Source organism: Amphiura filiformis, chromosome 4 (assembly GCF_039555335.1).
Source record: "Amphiura filiformis chromosome 4, Afil_fr2py, whole genome shotgun sequence".
Classification (NCBI taxonomy): domain Eukaryota; kingdom Metazoa; phylum Echinodermata; class Ophiuroidea; order Amphilepidida; family Amphiuridae; genus Amphiura; species Amphiura filiformis.
In genome coordinates, this window is record NC_092631.1 from 16,414,559 (window position 1) to 16,438,800 (window position 24,242).

Consider the following 24,242-nt stretch of genomic DNA (forward strand, 5'->3'; position numbering starts at 1 on the left):
CCAAATGCCATAAACTGGTATCAGTCTTTGTCACTTTTGAGTGTTTGGTATCAAATTTGGTATCAAATTAGAGCTAACAAGATTCTGCAAACAACCGTATCAATCAAATTTTCATAACAAGATCAAGTTTTGGTGTAGGACGGGTTACATGACTGCGGACTTTCTTTATTTGAGCAGTTTATTTTTAAGCCTTTTAGATTTTTATACTGATTTCATTATATCTCGATGTATCATTATGTGAATATTTCGTTTTTACTGTAAAGCGCATTGAGGAATCTGCGATCACAACGCGCTACGTAAATGCTGTTTTATTATTATTATTGTTATTATTATTAAGTTCTCAAAATGTGATAAGATTTCTGCAACTTAAGTGATGCAAAGGTGCATAAGTTGTCGGCAAATTGCATAAAAAATGTGCATACAAATTGCATTACAAAAGATTAAACACACTCTTCATGAACTAAATGTCTATAGTGCTCAACTTAAAACACTAAGATGTTCAGTCCATAAACAGTGTGTTTATTTTCTACAAGCAATATACAGGGTGAGTCAAAAAAGTGCAATAGTGCAAAGAATCCATCTTACTTTATAACCAGGTTGAACTTTTAGGATTTAAAACACATGATATATTCATTAGTGGCCTTGTGTGAAAAAACGAAGTAATTAGCACTTATCGTTCTGTTGTTATGACACATTTTACAGCGATACCCAATTTTAATGCTTGTCCACGAGACATATAAAGTTTGAATGTCAGCACACTCTTTGTAAGGTAGATTTGGAACAACTGCCTTTTTCTTAAGGGGGAATATGCCTTTGCAAGTGCTTAAATTAGAAATGATACATTAACAGACAGGGGAAAATTACCTTTCTTCCGCTTTTTGTTTGACATCAATCGGAGCTTCGGTTCAAAAGTTATGGTCAAAAATGTAACTTCGTGAATTAGAATCTCTTATGTATTTTATTGTTTTTCAACATGTGATATTTCGTATGTATTCTATTGTTTTTTCAAGCTGCGATAATTAATGTTTCCACCTTAAAAATGTTTATCTCAAAAACTAATCAAGCTTTTAGTTTCAAGTTTTCAGAAATATTTATGAAAATTCAAGTACTTATTTTTCACAAAATATTAAAATAAAATAGCGTTTTTAAACTATATAGATAATTAAAAAACGGTGTTTCTATACATAATTACCGATATCTCAGAAGTGAATTTTAACAACGCGACATTGCTGCGCGCAGGATTTCTCAAAAACGATATGCCCTATGGAGATGGGATAAAAAGCAAATTAAAACATATTAGTTAGGCTATAGAATGAACTAAAACATATTCCCCCTTAATCTCGTTGGCACTGAAGTAGAATGGAGCACCCAAAGTTTTATTGTCCCTGGTCTTGTACAAGTAGAGGAAACATTACTTTTATTTGTTGTTATTTTCATATTTACCCGTACATTAAAAATGTTCATTCTCCTTAAAAGAAACATACAAATTTATGGGCGGGTTTTTCAAATGTCGAAAGGAATGCGTGAAAATTGAAGTGGTGTGAATTACAAAATATCCAGTTGGAGTTGGAGTTGGGTAAGGTATGAAGGACTTAAGTAATATTAGAAAGTTAGTTTGAACCGAAAAGGGAATTGAAAGAATACAAAAAGAATACAAAAATCAACCTTATTTAAGTTAAAGCCAGTTTCAGATCTGGTGTGCTCTCATTCAAATTACATGGTGCCTCGTGGACAAAGAGTTAAAATTGGTTTCGCCCTAAAATGACTCATAAAAGTTAAAGAGTTCACTTTCTCTTTTCACAAAAGGTGAATATTGAGTGTGGCATTTATAAAAAAAAGTTTCAATAATGGGAAAGTTCAACTTGGTTCTTACTTGAATATTGATTCGTTGACCTATTGCACTTTTTACTCGACACCCTGTATATACGTTTAATACCCAAATGATTTGATGTGCTCATCATTAAGTGATTAGTTTTTAGTTTAGCATTGAAAGTGTTCAATTTAGTATTTACCTCTATACCTTTACCTTGTAAGCACCTAGAAGAGTTTAAACCGGCTGATTTCACATGCATTTAGCAAATGAAAAAAAAAATCAATTTTTTAATAATTATCATATGGTTAAGCAGCGCTTTTTTTCACTGATCGGGACTCCTCTCTACTAAGGCCTAAAAAAATTGTTTGATTGGCGTAACCCGACCTACCCTAAAATTAGGCCCGACCCTAGACTTTTTCTTTTATTTTTGCAAAAAAAAGAAAGAAAGAAATTTAAAAAAAAAAAGAAATACAAAATTTAATTTTACAAAAAGAAGAAGAAAAAAAGATCCAAGGCCTTTGTCAAACGCAATTTACAGCTTTAGAAGTTACATTAGTAACTTTTTATCACAGAGAATGTCCTTGAATATACTAAAGAAATAAAAATTTAAAAAAAAATCCCTACCTACCTACCCTAATTTGTGTTTTATGTTACGCCAATCAAATAATATTTTAGGCCTAATATATCGCAAATAAATAAATTATATGGTAATTTAAAGGTTTCCTTGAGCATGTTGAGGAAAGCCGCGCTTTTAGCCTTTTTCACACTAATTTGGCCATAAGTATTGTAAATTTTGATTATAAAAAAAGTCCCGATATTGAGAAAGAGGGATTATGAAGCTGCCCCGTTACCAGGGCATATCAGCGGTGAGCGGCGATGAAAATGTTCCTAATGGTCATAATTTTTGGCCTGTTTTACTGGGACAATTGCACACGAAACGCACAAAACCTTGTAGCACAAACAAAGTTGTGGTAATTTCCAACATTACACTATTTTGCCCCCAAATTAAGGTGTTTAACGGTCTACAAAATGAAGATGCACATGGCAATTCTGGACGATTTCTGTCCGGTAGATGGAGCTGCCCCCACGCCTGTTGCGGATTTTCTCGTCCAGAGGCTTTCCCCCACGAGTGACCGAAAAATTGGGAGGAAAGGGCGTTACCAGAGGCGTTGTGAGGCAATATTTGCTTGATTTCCCCTGTCAATTGAATGTTTGACTGAACACCACAAACTGTACAATATAGGATATAGGATTTCTTGACTAGATCAGTCTTACTTTGTGGAGAAACTTCTTTAATTTCTTAGTCATTTTTCGGGCTGAAACTAGTATAGAAATATTTTAAGCACGGATTTTTAATTCTAGCTGCACGGATTTCTATTCACACTGCACGAACGTGCCAGGAGGCACGTTAGAATAGCCCCTGCAGTATATATCATAGTTTTGTCAGAATTTCGGTTTTGAATTTCAATTTTGTCAAAATCATCTCGCGACTGTAGCCATGGATGGATGATTTTGCAAGCAACAATAGAAATATCGATTATTTCTGCTGGTTATATTCGAAATGAAGTACTGAGTTGGACATTTTAGCAGTCACAAGTGAAAAAAGGTGATATCAAAACGGATATTCTGACAAACTATAATGTCTAGACCCCCCACGATGTGGCTTATAGAGGTGGGTAAAACATTTCTTAAGCTTGAAACGCTAAAAAGTTAATTTAAAAATAAAGCTCACGGGCGAAGTTGAGGACTATAAAAATCAAAAATCTTACACTAAAAGACACAATTTCATTCCTAATTTTAACACCAGGATTTTTATCCGACATTACTGGAAAAAAGTTTTTTATTTGACCGAGAAAAGTAATTTAAAAAAAAAAAGGTATATCTCTGAATTGTGCTGATTTCAACATGTATCGATCGACCTTTAGCACGACTATGCATAACATTAGAGGATGGTCAGTAGCGTTCTGAGTGTTATAACAAGATGAATAATTTGAGACCATTTTCAATAAAATCAGAGCAATTTTCATTTTCGCTCCATGCGGAGCCAAAATTAGACATATGACGTCACAATCTTACAATTTTGCCCCATTTTAACTCCATAACTGTACGTAACAGATAGATCAAGGTATACTGTGTCTGAATCCTTACGGCCAGAGGATGACGATGGTGTTGGTTAACAGCAAGTTTGAGTAACTTTGAACATGACCGCCTGTGGAATACTGGGAGGTTACTTCATTACTTCCATTCTAATCTATATACAATGCAGCATATTGTTGTTAATGTGAAAAGGTCAAAAAAATTCAAAATAAGTCTATTTGTAGTTTCCAAATTATCTCAGTGACACGTGAACGGATTTTGATAATTTTTGCACAATTTTTAAGAAGACACTTTTATAGCCCATTAGCCTGGGGGTTGGTAGGTATCAATGGAATGATGCTTATAGTGATTTTGGTAAGGTATGCGACCCTCGAGTTGACGAATATGTGATAGTATTGCAAAATGACCGCCAAATTGCCTCTTTTAACATAATAAGTAGCCACATCCTAGCTCCCAGAACAGTTAGAGTGGTGTGTATGATCAGGGGCTAGCAGGTTGATTCATTTCTACCTTTATCTAACATAATCGAAACCTTACTTAGAGTGAATTCACTGCCTATGACAAAGTGTAAGGGACCAAAGATTTCATTTGCCTTCACCTGAAACATTGAAACCTAAGTTTTTATTGTGAGATAACTATTCCTTTATATTAAAATTCTACATAGCCGGCCGCCAAAACTTACACATATGTAACGCTGCTTTAGGTCACATTTGTGGGTCACACAAGATAGAGACAATTATAGAAGTAAACAGTAGGCTTATTTCTGTGGGTGTATACCTTGCTGAGGCACACCGACATCGCCTGGCTAATAATTACTTTGTCAGCAGAGATACTAAAATAAATACCCGGGATCGATACACGTGAATTTGCTATGCACGAGTTTGATATGAGAAGAAAATCTTTGGATACCGGGGTAGAAAATGATGAATATCTCCCGTAAATGATTTCGTATTAAGAAACCAGATGTGGTTCCTTGCACTTGAATATATATTTTGAACAGATATGATAGTCGTTAGCTTGCGTCTTGAGAAAGTAGCTTGCGTCTTGAGTCAAAAACTGACAATACTTCTGATTTATATGTGCCGAATTATATAGCGCAGTGTATAGACCAATCGTGGAGGTAGTCTAAAAGCATATGACCTATGGCGTACCATGCTCGACTCACACACAGCGAGGTTAGTCACCGAGCTAATCGGGGCTATTGTCAGTAGCCTTAGTCAGATGACCTTCGGCCCATTATGCGACTCAAAACTATTAAACAGGTCGATACAAAATGGCCATGCGTGGCGGTGGATTCAACCTACCATGGCGATTTCTGCCATGAAGATATCGGGGCGATGACACTGTGTGAGGAGCCATTATCGGGGTCCTTGATGGCAGCGTTCAGGCTATGGGTTGACACCACACAGGACGAGATCGCTGTAATCAAGTTTGTTTTAGAGCAGGTGAGCAACATGGTTGATGATTTTGATCTAGAAACCTTTATCAGTCTCCTGCAAAGTCCACTCTAAAATGAGTTGATGATTCTACGGAGAGACTTCCTGGAACACCTTCGTCAAATGCTTGGTCGTCTGTGTTCTTCTCGAGAGGGCAACTGGGATTTGCATCTCACTGCCATAAGAACTCTTATCTCATGGTGCTTTGTCATTCGCCTGTCATCGGCCTCGTCCAAGATTGGATCAAGCCATTCTCAGAGAAGGAGGACCTCACAAGGATCTCTACAGCAAAAAAGCCCCCAGATACTTGACTATGATCTGATAAAGGCGTATGAGATTGGAGAGCAACGATATTCTACCTTCAAGGAGGAGAGAGTAGCGAAATATCCACCAGCCAAGAAGACTTTCCCCAGTATGAGTAAGAAGAAAGTTGTTAAATCACGTGGGAAGGAGATCATCTTGAAAGCAGGTAGATCTCCGTTTGGCCGCAAGACAGCACAACGGCGCAATTTGCAAATGGGGGAATTCTCTGTCATCTACTGGGGCCATTGCCTTGCTCCCTGTCAACACCAGACAGATGACACAGGAAGATTAACAAAGCTGCCTTAACCACAAATTTGCAGAAGAATGTGACAGTGCTTTGCCAGTTCCCAGAAGACTATGCTTTTGTGTTCGATGGAATGAACTTAGTCCAAAGAGTAAAAGATGACCAAACAACTTTTTGATATATTTCCTGACCAGTACAATTTTCTCTATGGCATTGATTGAAGGAAGTCAGAGTATATTTTGTGTTTGATACAGTATATATTGGCCTTCTCAACCAAGACAAAGCAAGCCATACAATCATAATGGGAGATTTTAATGCCAAGGTGGGAATCCAGAGAGCTGGAGAGCAGGTAATTGGCAAGTTTGGCATTGGCGAAAGGATTGACCGAGGAGAAAAACATCTAGACTTTGCTGTCAACAAAGGATTTAGAATCATAGTTTCCCTGGGCCTCAAGGAAGAACAGATGATTAATTGTGTTTTCAACTGATTGAGTGTCCCAGGTTAAAGAAGAAATAAAAAAACAAAACAAAAACAAACAAACAAACAAACAAACAAATAGTAGAAACAATCAATAGCTGTGCCAGGGAAGTAGCTGGAAAGGAAGTAAAAAAGAAGACAAACCACAGAAACCACTCTAAAGCTTCTCAAGAAGAGGAGGGAAATGAAATAGCAAACCAACATTCAAAAAATTTAAAACATTTAAAAGTTGTAATTAGTAAGCTAGCTGATCTCTTCACACAGTGTATCCGAGAAGGCAAAATATCAGACAATTAGAGTAATGCCATTATCATCCTTCTTCATAAAAACGGCAACATCACAGATCTAGGAAAGTATCGTCCAATCAGTCTTCTATTAAATGTTTATAAGCTTTTCACCAAAAGCATCACCAATAGGCTCCAGTGGCGTAGCTGGGATTTTTTCCAGGGGGGCAAGAATGTATGGGGCGAGGGCCCAAATCCACCAAAAAAATGGAGGTAGGTGCAGGTGGTGCGTCGTACCCCCATCGAAAAGAAAGTGTACTTTCAGAGTAAAAATATCAAAGGAAAATTAAAAAAAACAAAGGAAATAAGTTTAAATTTTGCAATAGAGTGAAAATTGTAAACTGGGTTATTACTTTTTCAAAGATATTGCGCGCTCCACGAGAAAAATTTGCTTTTTTATTACTAACTTGGTCTTAATAGAAATGAATTTTGACCATAATACTTACTAAAAATTTCCAATTTCAGACAATTTTAGCTCAAAATGAAGGTACATTTTACCATATTTCATTCCAAAACATGGTGTGTTGGGGAACATACATTAGGCAATTTTAGGGGCCTGGGCCCGGACCCATCTGGTCTAATGGTAAATCCGGCCATAAGTTTGAAAAACTCAATGCTTAATGGCAAATACTAAATCGGCCAATTTTGTGTTGATACTGACAATTTTGGGTTGGGGCATGCAATTCAAGAAACACAGCCTTCTTAACCACCTTTTTCGACTTTTCTTCTTGGGTTGGCCCTTTTATTGTTTTATTTTTATTAGTCAATATACTTCTCCTATAGGTGCTTTTGTGCAATTAGCATTTCAAAAGCTTTCTATTTCTTTGTCTTCAAGAAGTCAAGTATATTGTCGAGTATATTGATAATAATCGTATGGAACTACATATCATATGGATTCCCTCTTTCTCTTTCCTTCTCCCCCCCCTCTCTTTCCCCTCTTTTCCTCTCTCTCGCTCCCTTCTTTCACTTTTTTCCCTGCACTAGGGGGGCGGGGGCCCAAATAGACAATTTTGCCAGGCTTATTGATAATAATCGTATGGTATTGCATATCGTATGGACTCTCTCTCTCTCTACTCTCCTCTCTTTTTTTTCTCTCTCTCCCTCCTTTTCCCTCTTTTTTCCCTTGCACTAGGGGCCGGGGGCCCAAATAGACAATTTTTACCAGGTGCCCCCCCCCCCCCGGCAGCTACACCACTGATAGGTTCACTGCTACCTTGGACTTCAACCAGCCCCAAGAACAAGCCGGATTTAGAAGCGGATTCTCTACCACAGATCACCTGCATGTAGTTAACCAGATCATAGAGAAAGCAAATGAATATCAGCAACCATTGTGTTTGGCTTTCGTAGACTCTCAGAAGGCTTTCTACAGCATTGAAATTCCAGCTGTACTACAGGCACTGGTTGACCAAGGAATCGAGAGCACATATGTCAACATAATCAAGGACATATACAGCAAAGGAACAGCTACCATCCGGCTACACTCTGAGAGCAACCAAATCAACATTCACCGAGGGGTTCGACAGGGAGATACCATGTCACCAAAACTTTTCAACGCAGAAATGGAAGCCATCATACAAAAGCTTGACTGGGAAAAGAAGGGGATCAACATCAATGAGTAGAGGATAAGCCACCTGAGATTTGAGATGATATTGTAATCTTTGCAGAAAACTCTGATGATCTGGAGTCTATGCTATGTCTATGCCTCAACAATGGAAGTAACTAAGTGGGGCTGAAGATCAACATGAGCAAGACCAAAAGTATGTTTAACAGATTTGTCATCAAGAACCAAATCTACATTCACCAAACAGCATTTGTATTTGGGTCAAGTTGTTAAATTGAGCTACAACCACTTTGACGAAGTTAGAAGAAGAGTAAGAGCAGGATGGGGTGCTTTTGGAAACTTGAATGAGGTGATGCAGAGCAGTATGCCGTTATGTCTTAAAAGGAAAGTCTACAACCAGTGTGTCCTCTCAGCCATGACATATGGCTCAGAAACTTGTGCCATGACTCAGAGAATGGAGCAGAAGTTAAGAGTGGCTCAACACAGTATGGAAAGGATCACAAAAAGAGGCAGAAAAACAAATGAGTGGATCAGAAGCAGGACGCAGGTCACCAATGTCATCCAGACTGTGAAACAAAATATGTGGTCTTGGGCTGGTCACCTAGCTAGAACATCAGATTGACGATGGACCAAACTGGTTACAGAATGGATACCTAGAAATGGTACTAGGCACCCAGGAAGACAGAAGTTAGATGGAGAGATGAAATTACAAAGATTCTTGATGTAACCTGGATGAGAAACATGTGGAATAAATCAGAGTGGCGTCACCTTGGATAGGCCTTCACCCTGCAGTGGGTCGACGATGGCTTAGGATGATGATGCTGATGATAATGATGATGATGATGATGATTCATCACGTTGAATTTTGGATTGTTGGGAATTCCCCTTCTCTCTAAAATGTTCAATGTATTGCACCATTAGGGAATCCCCGATAATGTAAAGTGAATATGACATCATGTTGGGAAACCCCAGGAAGTGATGTAAAAAGAAAGGTTAATGTTTAAAAATTAATCTTAGGAATTCCCAGATTGCTTATCTAAGTACATTGCCTAATGCTAATTGGAAATTCCCATTTCTAACATAAGCTGAATGTGACAGAATGGTCTATTAATAGATTGTGAGTATAAAAGGTGAAAGCAATTTAGTTTGCTCTTGGCAGAATATGAAGGGAGATTGAAGATTCTCTATAATGTGTTGGTCGTCGTTGTGCTTCAAACGGAGGTACATTTGTATCAGTTTGCATTGCCAATAATGTGCTATTTTAATACAGCAACGAAGGAGATTTTGAGTACATAGAGGTGCAAAGTTCTTCTGTCGACTTACTGGAATAACTACAATAAAACAACATCTGTCAATAAAAAAGAATCATTACAGAAAGAAACCTGTTTCCTGAAGAAAGAGAGTGATTGGCGAAAGAAGCATCTTAGCTGGAGAAAGTGTCAATTGTGCAAGGACTTGCGCGTTTGGAGAAAGCAGCATCATCATTTCTGTGCGAGGATTTTACGCAAACGATGTCTATATGCAAGTGTACAATGGACTTCGCTGAACAGTGATTTTCGTAGGATAAGCGAACAAGGATATATACATCAGCCAGCCAGAACATTCTACCAGAACACTATAATCATCAAGAAGAAGACTGCTGATTAAGTACTAATTAATATGAAAATTGTGATTGCGTGATTATATTGCATGTGCATTTATTGTTCATGTACCAATCATATTTTACTTTTAATCAACGAACAGATATATTGTTAACTTAATCAAACAGTGTATTAATTATTGTTGTGCATTAGTGTGAACTTGAGAAAAGTGTGATTTCGGTCTTACGGCTCGTAACAAACCAGCACGCGGTGGAGAGACCGGTCAGATTATCTCAATACTTACTCTCAGATGTTACTAAATCCATGTAGTTAGTGCACTTGAAGTTTGAAGTTTCTTTGCTCTTGCTGAGGTAAATCAATATCACTGATGTAAAATGGATTGCCTTGCGTGAGAATTTTGATACAATATGGCTTCATTGCCAAGTCCTTAGTAGTATTCAAATTAGGTTACCGAATAGAAATGTGATGCTACACTATTAGTACATGGCAATTGACCATTTCGAGCTAGATATATTGGTAATTCCTGAAAGCCAATTCGAATTTAACGCAAAATAAAACGTTAAAAGAAACCTCTTCGTGATACAATAACGAAATATATAAACAAATGGCGGATGATGGTCGTTAAAGAGTTACCAACACATTTGGATTTATTCATAAAGTGTTACACAAACTCAGCATTTTATGGCAGAACATAATCCATGATAATGAAAGTGTCCAACTCGCAAAGGTCTTGACCATCTCAAAGAACATTGTGATATGTAAGGACAAGGTTACCTGCCCAAATTCTAGTGTAAACATTTTAGTAATTGGTGGTATTTAGTTCCTGCAGGGTGTCCCTGAAAGAACTTTATGTATTCTGACGCCACAACTAAACATAACCAAATAACTGGTATGGTTGAAGAATAAATCAGCTAAATCACATGAACACACCGTTCGTGAAATAAAAGAATTTTACGAAACTCTCTTAGTTTTGAACCTTTCCACGGATTCAAATATCAATCGATGATCTGTTTTCGTAGTGGTAATCACTGCGCATCATCAGTGCATGAGGCGTCTATTGTCAATGATAGATATATGACTCCGTGGAACGAGCTGAAAATGAGGTAGTTTCGTAAAATTCTTTTATTTCAAAAACAAAGCGGTCAATTGTCAAAATTCAAAAAGTATGTGATAGCTGATATATTTCTCAACCACGTCGGTTATTTAGTTATGTTTGGTTTATGAGGTAAAATACCCAAATATTAAGTTTCCGACTATACAGTTCTTTCAGGGACACCATGTAGACCTTTAAAAAGCCAAAAACTAAATAAAAAAACATTCTAGGCATATTGACAGTCTTCGACAAAGAAAGTTTCATAATGCTTAAACAATGTTTAACATAACTTTTAATCCGTTTTGTAACCCGAAAGTGCAAAACTATAAACAGATGTTTTAAATCGCTCAACAACAGTATATCGCTAGTGCTTTCAAGATTTATAATTACATATTTGTTTTGTAACATCGACGAATGTTACTATGATCCGTGAACTCAGTACAACATGATCGCAAATGTACTACATGCAAGATGAATATTAACAAAATGTTTTATTACAAGACATTAACGAAACATTCAAAGTACTTTTTTATAGCAGAACATATGTCATGATTTCTGCATACTTTGGATTTCTATAGCATAGCTTATACCAATTAACGAGACTCGTTTGTCTATTAATGGATATTGATCGACCATTCCATACGTATTTGTTTTATGTTTTTCATTTATGTCGAAAACATGTGGTGACATTTGGGATCCAAACATAATGTCATGATTTCTGCATACTAGTACTCTGGATTTCTATAACATAGCGTATGCCAATTTACGAGACTCTTTTGTCTTTTAATGTTTTAATATTTTTCATTTATGTCAAAAACATGTTGTGACTTGAATATCTCTAATCATATCAACCTCTAATCGCACTTTCTCATATTATGCTCCTCAAATCGGGAATTTTGCACTTCACCATGTTCACACAAGCATTCCTCGTCACCCCAAAGTTTATTTCATAAAATAATAGATCAGATTACATTAAAAACAAAAGTGTAATCTTTATTGATGACCTACAGAATATCCCGTTATCGCAATCTCCTAACGATTTCAAAAAATATAAAATTGAAAAAGCAGTTATATAAATTGTAATTTACTTTGTTTTATATTCTTCATATTATTCTATGTTATAATTTTGTTATTTTATGCTCTGAGATTACTGGTTTACTTTTCTTTGTGTTGGTTTATGCGCTTCGTTCTTGTCTTCAGGGAACATGCCCCCTCTGCAGGTCACCCCCATTCAGGGCACATGCCTGGTCTGCGGTCACCCCCCCCCACCCCCCCCACCCCCCCATGAAGTGAGCATTTTGCTCAAATTTGACCTCAGAGATGGATTCATCAAATCTTTGCCATTCTAAATATGTATACTTTTATATACGTTAGACCATAAGTTTCAATAATTCCAGTGTGAATCGTGCAGAGTGTAAATGCCGCGTAGGCACCCACAAGACGCACGGCAGAAACCGCCTTTACATCACAACCGAACTTGAGGTGAACTGAAGAGTAAGTGCTGTAAAACTTAAACATGGTTAGGGTGTTTGGGTGGCAGAAAGGCATCAATGTTTTAGTTAAAGACAGAAATGAAATGTTTGGCCCTTAAAACCTTGTCATTTATACCGATTTGACTTTTCTAAATGCTATTATACTTTATATGACAGGTATTTTGGCGGCCATCTTGGATTTCAATAAATAGTGAGTTTTGATGTTTTAGCTAAAGGTAAATATGAATTCTACAGCCCCTAAAACCTTTACAGCACTTACTCTTCAGTTCACCTCAAGTTCGGTAGTTTCTGCCGTGCGTCTTGTGGGTGTCTACGCGGCATTTACACTCTGCACGATATGATAACTTATATGTGGCAAGAAGAAGTTTCGCTGCCATTTTGAGAAAGGGCGAAAACACACAAGAATTTTCGTGGACCGAGGCTGGTTGTCATGATGGGTCAAGGGTTGTGGTTGGTTAAAGCCATAATGTGTGATTTGCATTTAAAAAAAAAACGAAAGCGATTTGGATCATGTTTACATCTCGTAACCGTCATTCTTGCTGATTGCCATTCAAAATAAAAACGACCTACACAATAGGAAATGTTCTTCGCAACCGGCAGACTGTGTAGTACATGTCGCTATGTGTTTGGGGTTTTATACATTAGTAGAACATATGTTTTTGGCATTACTACACCTCTAATAAGAAAACTATAATAAGTTCCATTTTTCTATATGCCCCCTATGACTCCCACGAGGGATCGAAACCTCGAAGTTCATAATGGGGCCAAAACTCCAAAATGGTCCTATCATGTTGAAATATATCTCAAATTGTTCCTCTCATCGCTAAGAATTGTTCTATGGTGCATAGTTCAGGGGTTATAAAGTCGAGTAAGGTTATAGAAGTGTCATACACAGAGGTCAAATTTTAAAAATGGTTTGAATTCATCCAAACTGGTCTCAAAGAAATCTCAAACAATATGCTTAATTCGCAATTTTGGTGCAACGTGTATTGTCAAGTCCCCCTTCAGAGTTAATGCACAAGTCAAATAGAAATATATATATACATATATATATGGTCGACAGTTGGGTAAACAAAGTTTGGCACAGCGCCTGATAATAATGTAAAATACATTAAATTACACGACGTTTCGTGTCTAACCCTTTTACAAGTGTGAGCAAATGCAATGATACCTTACAGAAGCAAGCAAAAAATGTATACATCTTGAGGGCCCAAGTGGACTTACGGTCTTCTTGCGCTCAAGTCTTCAATTACTGATCTATAAGGAATCCTTTGTAAATAAAAAGAGCATTAGAAAGAGTCTACACGTCTAAATAACTAAATTATTTGTTGTAATTGCTCACAGCAAACCCAAGCTATACTCATTCGAATAAAACCACCCATATTTGTAGCTGCACACACGGGTTTCTACTTTTTCCTGTTTTTCCCACCCATCAGTATACCAATTGTTCACCAAAACACCCAAAAAGCACCCAAATTTGCCCTAATTGGACACTTTTAGGGGCACTTTGCTAAAATACGCCCAATTGGGCGCATTGGTCTCCACTGAAAAACCACCCATCAATATACCAACATCGCTGAAAAGGTAACCCAAAACCGTGGCACATCTCCGTATACCTTCAACCATGTAGAATCCCCTCCAGGGATAGAGGTCTTTCGGAGCTGCGAGATCCAAAAAGGGGGCGTCTTTCCGGGGAACATACCCGTATGGTCATTTGTGTTGAGTGCCCTTCCGGGGGACCATGAAACTAAGGCGACCTCATGATTAAATCATAGGGTAAATAATGTGTCCCGATCCTAACGAATCCGGGAACATGTTTTGCTCTTACCCTTATCACAGTGTTCCTCATCTGAGCCATCAGAACACGACGCATATCCATCACAGACTAACTTCCAATCGACACAAAGTGAGATACACTCAAATAGAGTGGCACAGTTGCTGACTGGCATTATAACAGTAAAATGAGAATAGGTTTTAAATCTTTAAGAAAGAACATTTACGAAGGAGTGAAATGTGGTTACCTGCCATGGATATAGAGGTAACGAACATCCCAGCAAACAAACACGTTTTTGGAATTATTCGCAAAACGCTAGAAAAGCTTGCGTTAAAATTTGTCGTGTTATAAAACGGCATACACATTTTCATTACATTTAAAAAACAGATGCTGCAAAACTTTGTTGATGTTTTATAGAGGGTTCGCAAATATTTTTTTTGAAGTTTAAAGTTTTAAACACAGACACAGACCCTTTACCAATATTAAACATAACAGTAGGATATATGTGATTGTACACCAGGAATCAGCCGTTAAGTCGGCCCGGTCAATTTTGTGTTTAGAAAATATATATCATAAGCTTTAAAATGGTATATCATTTGACTTGATATACCATTTAGAACACATTCAAAAAACATGTTTAATTATACACGACAATGTTTACGTCATGTGGTGCCGAACTTTGAAACTAATAGCATCATATTAAAATCGCATGCTACAAGCAGAATTTTGTTATATTATTATTAATTTCTTTTTTGCATTTCATATTTATCTATTTATTTCGTTTCTCTTTTTTTTTATTGGACAAAAAGAAAACGCTTTAAGGAGTATTTTCTTCAAAACTTAGCAAATTTGACCTCGCATATGGATTCATTAAATCTTTGCTATTCTAAATGTGTATACTTGTGTAAGTTTGCAATAATTCCAGTGTTAAGACCAGCATTAAGCTTCCTTATGGGCACAGGCTACTATATTATGCTATATATTAATTATTTTTTAAATCACATATGTCGACGAAGTTCCTACTTGAACATCCTTTTAGGGGCGTCATGCATCCCAATAGGAGAACATTTGAAATCCCAAATTAATCATCTCAAAAGGGGAACGTTTGCAACCCAAAGAATGCATCTCGCAAGAAGGCATTCAAATCCCGGGGTTTAGATCGGAACACTAAACCAAATCAAGCATCAATAAATGAGGGATTATTAACTTAAAAATCGGTCATTTGTTCCGACATTAGATTTTGACTTGTTATCTGCATCCGGAAATGCAAGTAGATTTGTACAGTGTCGCATACGCTGCGATACTGCGCAGAAAACGGTCTCAAATATAGGACAATAATCGAGTATCTTTTATGCATTCGCCGATCGCAAGTGTATTTCAAAACAAGGTTCTATCCACAAAGTGGGTGCTGTGTGTGCGTACGCCTGTCAAACGCATGCTTAAGCTACCGTGTACGTTTTGCAAAAGCCTTCTGGCGCGTTAGAGGGAGAACCTCGTTTTGGTAGCAAGATGGCGGATCCGTGCAAAGGGTGAATTGTTCCACCATATAATATTTCTTTTTGCATTTAGTGTTACCTTAAAATTTTTTACCTTTTTCACCAGCATTAATTCGTACTTTAATTCCATTCACACTTGGGTGCGCCTCAAACTCAGCAGTTTGACCTTCGCCAGTGGGTAAAATGAATTATGTAAGCTGCCTTGGTTTTGTCATTGGATCGCTAGTTTGAAACCAGGGTCCTATTTCATAAAGCTAGACTTAGGATTCATCCTAAGTAACTCTTCCTAACTTATTTAGGAAGAGTTCCAATGCAATTCATCCTAAGTCAGGACTTATGATTGATCTTAGGATAGGAAGAATCCTATTTTGATTCTTCCTAAATAGTTCAACAGTATGCCATGTATTTGTGGAAGAAGCTAATTTGCATATTCATGAGTTTGCTTATCCAGAGAAGAAACCAAGATGGCCGCTTTTTCAATGTGCACACAAAAGTGAAATGGTGAGTAAATTGCCTCAAATCATGGCTTATATGTATGATTTGAGGATTTTTCTTCTTTTTTCTGCTAGTAAATGACATTATTTTACCTATGTGCTTTTGTCTGGCCATAAAAATGTCAGAAAACGTGACATTTTTAAGGAAGTAAATCGGCGTCTGTGGAGGCACACAAAACCCTATGCAAATGTATAGGGGTAAACTTAAGCTTTTTAATGTCTTCACGGCTGACTCGTATTTATTGAATATGCCTTTATTTTTGCCTGGACAGTTTACCATACACATCGCGGTCAGGAATTGTGAAGTTTTCAGGCAGTAAATTGCGATAGGGAATAGGGGGGAGTAATTTAAAATATTATTTATAGGCTAGGCACGTCATGCATACAGTCTGTCCACAGAAGTACAAAGTAAATAGACCTCGGAAACTGGAGGTATGAGAATAATTATTTCAGTGCAATGCTTCTTGGCGCGCTAACTGCTGCACGATTTGTACTTGCCGAGCGCACCACGCTCATTATTTACGCGTCGCGTCACATTCGCGTGTGACGCAAAGCATCGACGTCCCCGCCATCGACCCCCGATGCCACAAAATTTGGTTTGTACTTCTATGTGGACAGACTATAATTTTGTACTTGTAGGGAGTACCAAATTCCTTTTTCAATCATGCATGTACTGCCATGTCCCGATTATTGTTCCACCGATAGCGTTCACATGTACAATGAGAACTGTTATCGAGATTTTAGGCCTCGTTTAACCCTCGTAAAGCAACAGAACATTGAAATCAATTAAAATTCTCAACTTCAATTTTATTGAGAGTTTAGTTTAGGCTTTGTAAACCCCCGGTGGGGTCACTCAACTTGCAATACTGACCGCACGATCGTTACCAAAATCGAGGAAAAAGGGGTCATTTTTAGGGCTTGTCCGCGCACAAAATTGTCTGTGAAATTGGAAAAATAGGGGTGTTTTAGCACACAAATGTCAGCGAAATTGAAATAAAGGGCTTCTTATTATTTTCTCCCGATCCAGTAGATAGCTGGCCAGATAAATAAATCACAGGAATAAATTTGGTTTCCTACTTCGTACTCATCCCGTGATCAATATTGTTCGTACTCATCCCGTGATCAATATTGTTCTCGGTTCTATTTCATGCGTAGCCTTAGCATAGATTTGGAGAAATTTTGCAATAATAATTGTTTGGTTTATTTCATGCTGTCAAAAACACCCAACGCCAACGGGTGTAAAGAGGCCTAAAAATCTTGATAAGATTTTATATTTCAATGTTCCATAAATTAAAAGCTACGGCACATTTAAATCAAGGATTTTATCAAGATTTTTAGGCCTCTTAAACTTAAATGTTTTTCAACAGTAGAATCAAGAATTTTAAACTTGTAAAGGTTTACAAGGCCTAAAATCTTGATAAAATTGAAATTGAGAGTTGATTCCAATGTTGCGTAGCTTTTATGCAAAGCTTTAGGAGGCCTAAAATCTCGATAAAATCCTTGATTTCAATGTGCCGTAGCTTTTCCGGAACAGTAAAATCAAGAATTGTATCGAGATTTTAGGCCTCGTAAATCTTTATCAGGCCTAAAATCTCAATAAAATTGAAATTGAGAATTTTAATTGATTCCAATGTTCCGTAGCTTTTACGCAAAGCTTTAGGAGGCCTAAAATCTTGAAAAATCCTTGATTTCAATGTGCCGTAGCGTTTACGGAACAGTAAAATCAAGATTTTATCGAGATTTTAGGCCCTCGTAAAGCTTTACTAGGCCTAAAATCTTGAAAAATCCTTGATGTCAATGTGCCGTTGATTTTAAATGTGCTTGTGTGGACATCAGCACATGAGTGAACACTAGCGATTAGAAGCTGAACCCAATGACCCAGTGGGCAACTGGCAGTCGAGTTTTGATGCTGCCCCTTATAAAGTTTGATTTTTTTTAAATTAACTGATCATAATGCTTAATTGTGTGTTTGATTTGCAGTTGATGCTGGTTATCAATGTGTTAAGTGGATTGGTTTGATTTCTATGAAGAGTCTGTGAAGACGCAGTGGTCAGTGGATCTATCAATGGTAAGTAGAATAATGAATGCAAACAGCAAACCCATGCAGATAAAAGATAACAGAGAATTTAGAACTCTTTATTTACATGTAATGATGAAATCCACAATATGAAGGATGTTGGAGAATTGGGGTAAAATCTCTTGTAAAAATTTACCTTGTATTTCTTTTCAGTATCAGGTCCATGATTTAAATCAAAATTATTTTTAAAATTTAAAGAAATTCAAAATAAAATTAATTGGGATCTTTTAAAGGTAAACAGACTTCAGTACAAATTATGTAATAATATGTGTCTGTGTCATGACTTAGAAAGTTGGTCGGTTATATTTTAAGCGGTACGTTTCACAGATTAGGCGTTGGAAAATAATTTTAGATGGTAATTGACTAATTTCATTCAATAAATTGAAATTCATGTTGGCAGAATTCATTGCAAATTGCATAATAGCTAGCTAGCTGAGACCTAACCTATTTAGAAACATATGTCAAAACGTTTTCCATTTAATTCACACTTTTTAATATGTTCTTACTATTTTTGTCTTATTTTACAGGGGCATGATTTAAAAATCAACCTTACGGCTGCCATGGTTGCAGGAAAAACAACACAATAGGTGACTCAAGAGACTGATCATATTCTTGATGATTATGCAATCTACATGTCCTGGCTACATGACTGGTACAAAGTAAATTCTTAAATGACACTATAAATATCAGTATAAGGATTGGATAAGTTTATCTCTAAAATTGGAAGTAAATGGCAATACATATTACCTGACTATCTTTAAGATGGACTAGAACTTAAAGTTACAAATGTTATATAATTTACAAATTTTGCAAAATGCACCTACAGGTAAGTGCAATAACACTGTTCATGTCCATGGTTACATGAAAAAAGTGTTGTGATATTCTCTCAAGTGGCAGAGCAATTAGGGGCTGTGCAATAATTATGAGCACTGGTGGGAGGGTAATTTTTTTTTTTGGGGGGGATATTTTTGGCGAGCCAGGGGGGTAGACATTTCTGACAAGCCAAGGGGGGGATTTTGACATTCATGGGGGCTGTGCATGTGCAATGAAATTTCTGAACGGCTCTACAAAAATCACTTGCCCCCCCCCCTCACGGCCTGCCAAAAATCGCTTGCCCTCTCAGCCTGCCAAAAATCTTTGCCCTCTCCCCCCTTGTTCAAACCTTCATTGGTCTAGATACATGTTGCGATCGCAGCGAGCAGGAAAATTTGCATATTTAAGCATTTCCGAACCATTTCCTTTTTTGGTGCCCCATGAATGTAAGCCAAAAATCGCTTACTACCGCTCACTCCGCTTGTCAAAATATGCACGCACCCTCCCTTTCAGCTGGCCAAAATGTGTTGCCCTCCCATTTTACCCCCACCCACCAAGGCTCATAATTATTGCACAGCCCCTAAAAATAGTACGGAAACACTTAAATATGCAAATTTGTCCACTTTAGACAGCAACACCATGATTTCTATTTTATTTTCACTCCTATCTTTTCTATGAGTAAAAGAATGGGGGTGAAATTTCAAATTTGGTCAAATCTTGCTAAAAACCACAATGTATCCCTCCCTTTCAGCTGGCCAAAAATGTGTTGCCCCTCCCATTTTACCCTCCCACCAAGGCTCATAATTATTGCACAGCCCCTAAAAATAGTACGGAAACACTTAAATATGCAAATTTGTCCACTTTAGACAGCAACACCATGATTTCTATTTTATTTTCACTCCTATCTTTTCTATGAGTAAAAGAATGGCACTCAGTATTATTTTGAAAATTGAATAGCTTTTTAATGAATTGTTGTTTTTACTAGCCATGTGAACGGTGTGATAGAGGCAAGGCAGGTTCAATATTTTGAGTTGTGGATGCTGAATCATGCTGGCACATTTGCGGTAGGCCTATCCATTAAGGAAATATTGGACATTCCTACACACAGTTGATGATAGTAAAAACAGAAATTCATATAGTTTATTCTCATTCTTAGTCAATTGAGAGGGGGGTCCATTGGTCTTTGACACTGGTGTAGGAGGTCCCCGATCCAACACTAAGGCCACTAAGATTAGAATATTAGTATGTCTTCCTCCAATCCTCGCACAGAATTACTACATGAAGGTCCATGTCTATTAAACGGGTCTGCGGCAATCATAACATTATGCCTTATATGTTAGAAAAATAATTATCAAGCATGAATCACATGGTTTTATTTGAAACAAACTCATATTGACCATAAAAACGAATAAAAACAGTCGGCTCTCAACACGCGATATTCAAAATGCCCGCACCAAAATTATCTAAGTGCAATGACGTAATGGTTACTTGTGCTCCATTGTCGTCCGCCTTCTTGTATTACTGAGACGTCATTGCACTCGACGTTTTTATGGTCACTATGAGTTTGTTTTAAATAAAACCATGTGATTCATGCTTGATAATTATTTTTCTTATAAGGCATAATGTTGTGATTGTCGGAGACTTCTTTTAAAGAGGAACCCCCGCCAGAGCAGTTCTTCTGGGGTGAACCAAAGCTGCCTGGTTATCAAATTAATCAGCGACAAGGTCATCTCTGAATTTGATAGGTGCTAATTGATGCAATTGCCAATAACATTAAAACATCAATTAGCCCTTGTCAAATTCAGAGATAACCTTGTCACTGATTAATTTGATAACATGGCAGATTTGGTTCACCCCAGAACTGCTCTGGTGGGGCTTCCTCTTAAAGGTTATCATAACAATCAAAATGTGAAGCAAGTTTATAGTGAACGTTTATGCAATAAATAAAATGATTTCCAAAATGTACTTATGATTTGAAGTTGCATTATGTTTTGTGTGTTTTAGTGTTTTTGATAATTGGTATAAAAACTACTTAAGGTTATAGACCAAATCACCCACCACTAATTGCAACAGAATCCATTTTGCATACATTGCATCCATCTCCCAAAAGATAACACAAAAGTATATCAAAAGTCCCCAAAAATCCAAGTAGTGGAACACTGCCTAATTTGCATAAATCCAAAATGGCCATTTATGCAGGGGGTGAAATTTCAAATTTGGTCAAATCTTGCTAAAAACCACAATGTATTCCTCTCGACCAGTTGGATTAAAATTGGAGCATATTTCCATTGTAAACGACTGTGGACCCAAAATTTGACCTTTGACCTGTTTGCCTATAACTCAAGAACTTTATGTCAGACACTGGAAAAACTATACTTTTTCTGTATCCTTATGATGAGAGCAAAACATTGGTATGGTTTCTAACAAGATTTGATTTGACCAAGTTTGAAATTTCACCCCTGCATAAGCGGCCATTTTGGATTTATGCAAATTAGGCACTGTTCCACTACTTGGACTTTTGATATTTTCTTTAATAATAATAGGCCTATACTTTTCTGAAATGAATGGTGATGGTGATTAAATGGTTTCTGTTGCAGTTAGTGGTGGGTTAAACCCTGATATTCCTTAATGTGATTGGCCTATTAAAGAAGCCATCCTACTTTTGTGTTCAAGTTCCTCCATATCAATTATGTTCTCTACGATGAGAAAATTTTATCTCTCCACAAACAGCAATTTTTTTTCATCCAAAAATTCTTTTCATTTTGGCTGTTTCTAATCAAAATGCCTGTTTTCTCATCATAACCAAATCTGTTAACACCAAAAAACCTTATACACAAAGTAAGGCTCTCACCTAACGGCTAATTATGTACTTGGGTACCGGATTGAATTTTCGAGCGGGCATCCGGGTGCCCCCCCCCCCAAATGCAACAAAAAAAAAGAAACTTTTGCTTCTATAGGGCCAGGGACACATTTAATTAGTATGCATTGCTAGGATTTTTGAAGTAGCAGAATTTCTTCTTGGAACTTTGTTTTTTTGTGCTAAAAAGGAGATGCACAGGGCAATAATTGCTTAATTTTTTCTTCTAAAATGATTTTTAGGGGGGACGTCCCGTCGTTCCCCTTGCAAACATTTAGCGGTCCGGGGACCGGACATGTCCCCCCTGCTAATTCCGCCGCATATTGGGTACATGGTTAAGTAGAAGGGATGAGGTTAGGCTTAAGGGTATGGTGGAGATTACATATGTGGATTTTATACATGTTACCATGGCAACAGAAGATAGCGAAAATATATGTTTAACTTTATTTTAATATATATGGTTAGCTTTTATCAACCTTGATACACCAAAGTTTCATGTTCGAGTTTCTAAAAATAACGGAGTTAGACTCATTTTACCAAATCTGTGGATTTTAAACGTTACCATGGCAACAGAAGATAACGAAAACATATGTTTCACTTTACTCTGCTGTTTATGGTTAGCTATTATCAACATTGACATACCTGTAAATTTTCAGATTTGAATTCCTAAAAATAACGGAGTTAGACTAATTTTTTACCAAATCTGTGGATTTTAAACATGTTACCATGGCAACAGAAGATAGTGAAAATATATGTTTCACTTTTTTGTACTATATATGTATAGCTTTGATCAACCTTGACACACCTGCAAAATTTCAGGTTCGAGTTCCTAAAAATAACGGAGTTAGACTCATTTTGGACCAAATTTGTGGATTTTAAACACGTTACCATGGCAACAGAAGATAACGAAAACATATGTTTCACTTTACTCTACTGTTTATGGTTAGCTATTATCAACCTTGACATACCTGTAAAGTTTCAGATTTGAATTCCTAAAAATAACGGAGTTAGACTAATTTTTACCAAATCTGTGGATTTTAAACATGTTACCATGGCAACAGAAGATAGTGAAAATATATGTTTCACTTTTTTGACAATATATGTATAGCTTTGATCAACCTTGACACACCTGCAAAATTTCAGGTTTGAGTTCCTAAAAATAACGGAGTTAGACTCATTTTATACCAAATCTGTGGATTTTAAACATGTTACCATGACAACAGAAGATAGTGAAAATATAAGATTCACATTATTTTACTATAGATAGTAAGTTTATATCAACCTTGACATATCTGCAAAGTTTCAGATCCAAGTTTCAAAAAATAACGGAGTTAGACTCATTTAAACCCTTTTCCCCTTGATTTTCATCAAAATCACAAAAATCATGGTTTTTTGACGTTTTAGCTAAGATAGGGACTCTAGGAAGAATCCTATAAAGTTAGGACACCTCCTGACCCCTTCCTAAGTTAGGAAGAAACTTAGGAAGGATATTCTTCCTAAGTTGCTTTATAATATAGAAGATAGGATCAATCCTAAAGTTAGGAAGAGTTCAAGACTTAGGAAGAATCAATTCATCCTAAGTCCCACTTAGGATGAATCCTAAGTTTTATGAAATAGGACCCTGATCCATATTTCTGATCCCATTAATATCATTGTATCGCCGATATCTATCGATATGTCTGTAGAACCAATGTCTACTAGTTTGCTCTCATCATCAAAATCATTATCCCAGACACTGAAATGACGAAAACACTTACACCAAAATTTGGGCCTCTGGTCAGCCATTCAGAAAGAACGCATAATTTATTCAAGCAATGTTTTTAGAAAATTCCTGGAATCAGCCAAATAATAATGATTTCTGGACAACTTGTTCGAACGGAGTAAATACCCGACCGAGCCTCCCAACAATTACTGGGAAGCTAGTTGCGCCTATAACCCAAGAGTTCCCCTTAACACACTGGGAACTATTTTGCTAGGCACTCATCTAGCGATCAACTCCTTATCGAGGAGGAAAAGCTCTATATACCAATGGAAAAATATTTCGCTAGGCAATCCTCTACACGATCATCTCCTCGGAGGAGGAAATAAAAAGCTCCATAATACCAATGGAGAGAATATAAAATGCCGCGGACTTACATGAATTCGCTAGGCAGTCATCTAGCGCGTCAAAAGAAATTAAATGGCTGATACCTTTCTCATTTTCCAATTATATTCATATTCAGATTACATAGTGGACATCGGTAAATATACCCATGCCAAATACCCAGTAGGTAGATGCCTACGGATATTGGAACTACTAAATCGAATTTATTAATGTAGTACATGTATA

The 24,242-nt window shown here is 36.9% G+C and overlaps 1 long non-coding RNA gene across 1 annotated transcript; it reads left to right on the forward strand.

Annotated features, from left to right (window-relative positions):
• Positions 1–15,980: 15,980 nt before the first annotated feature.
• LOC140149698 (uncharacterized) lies at positions 15,981–19,520 on the forward strand. The gene is made up of 3 exons (XR_011858704.1): positions 15,981–16,173; positions 18,147–18,234; positions 18,771–19,520. It is a non-coding gene; the product is annotated as an uncharacterized lncRNA (long non-coding RNA).
• The last annotated feature ends 4,722 nt before the right edge of the window (positions 19,521–24,242 follow it).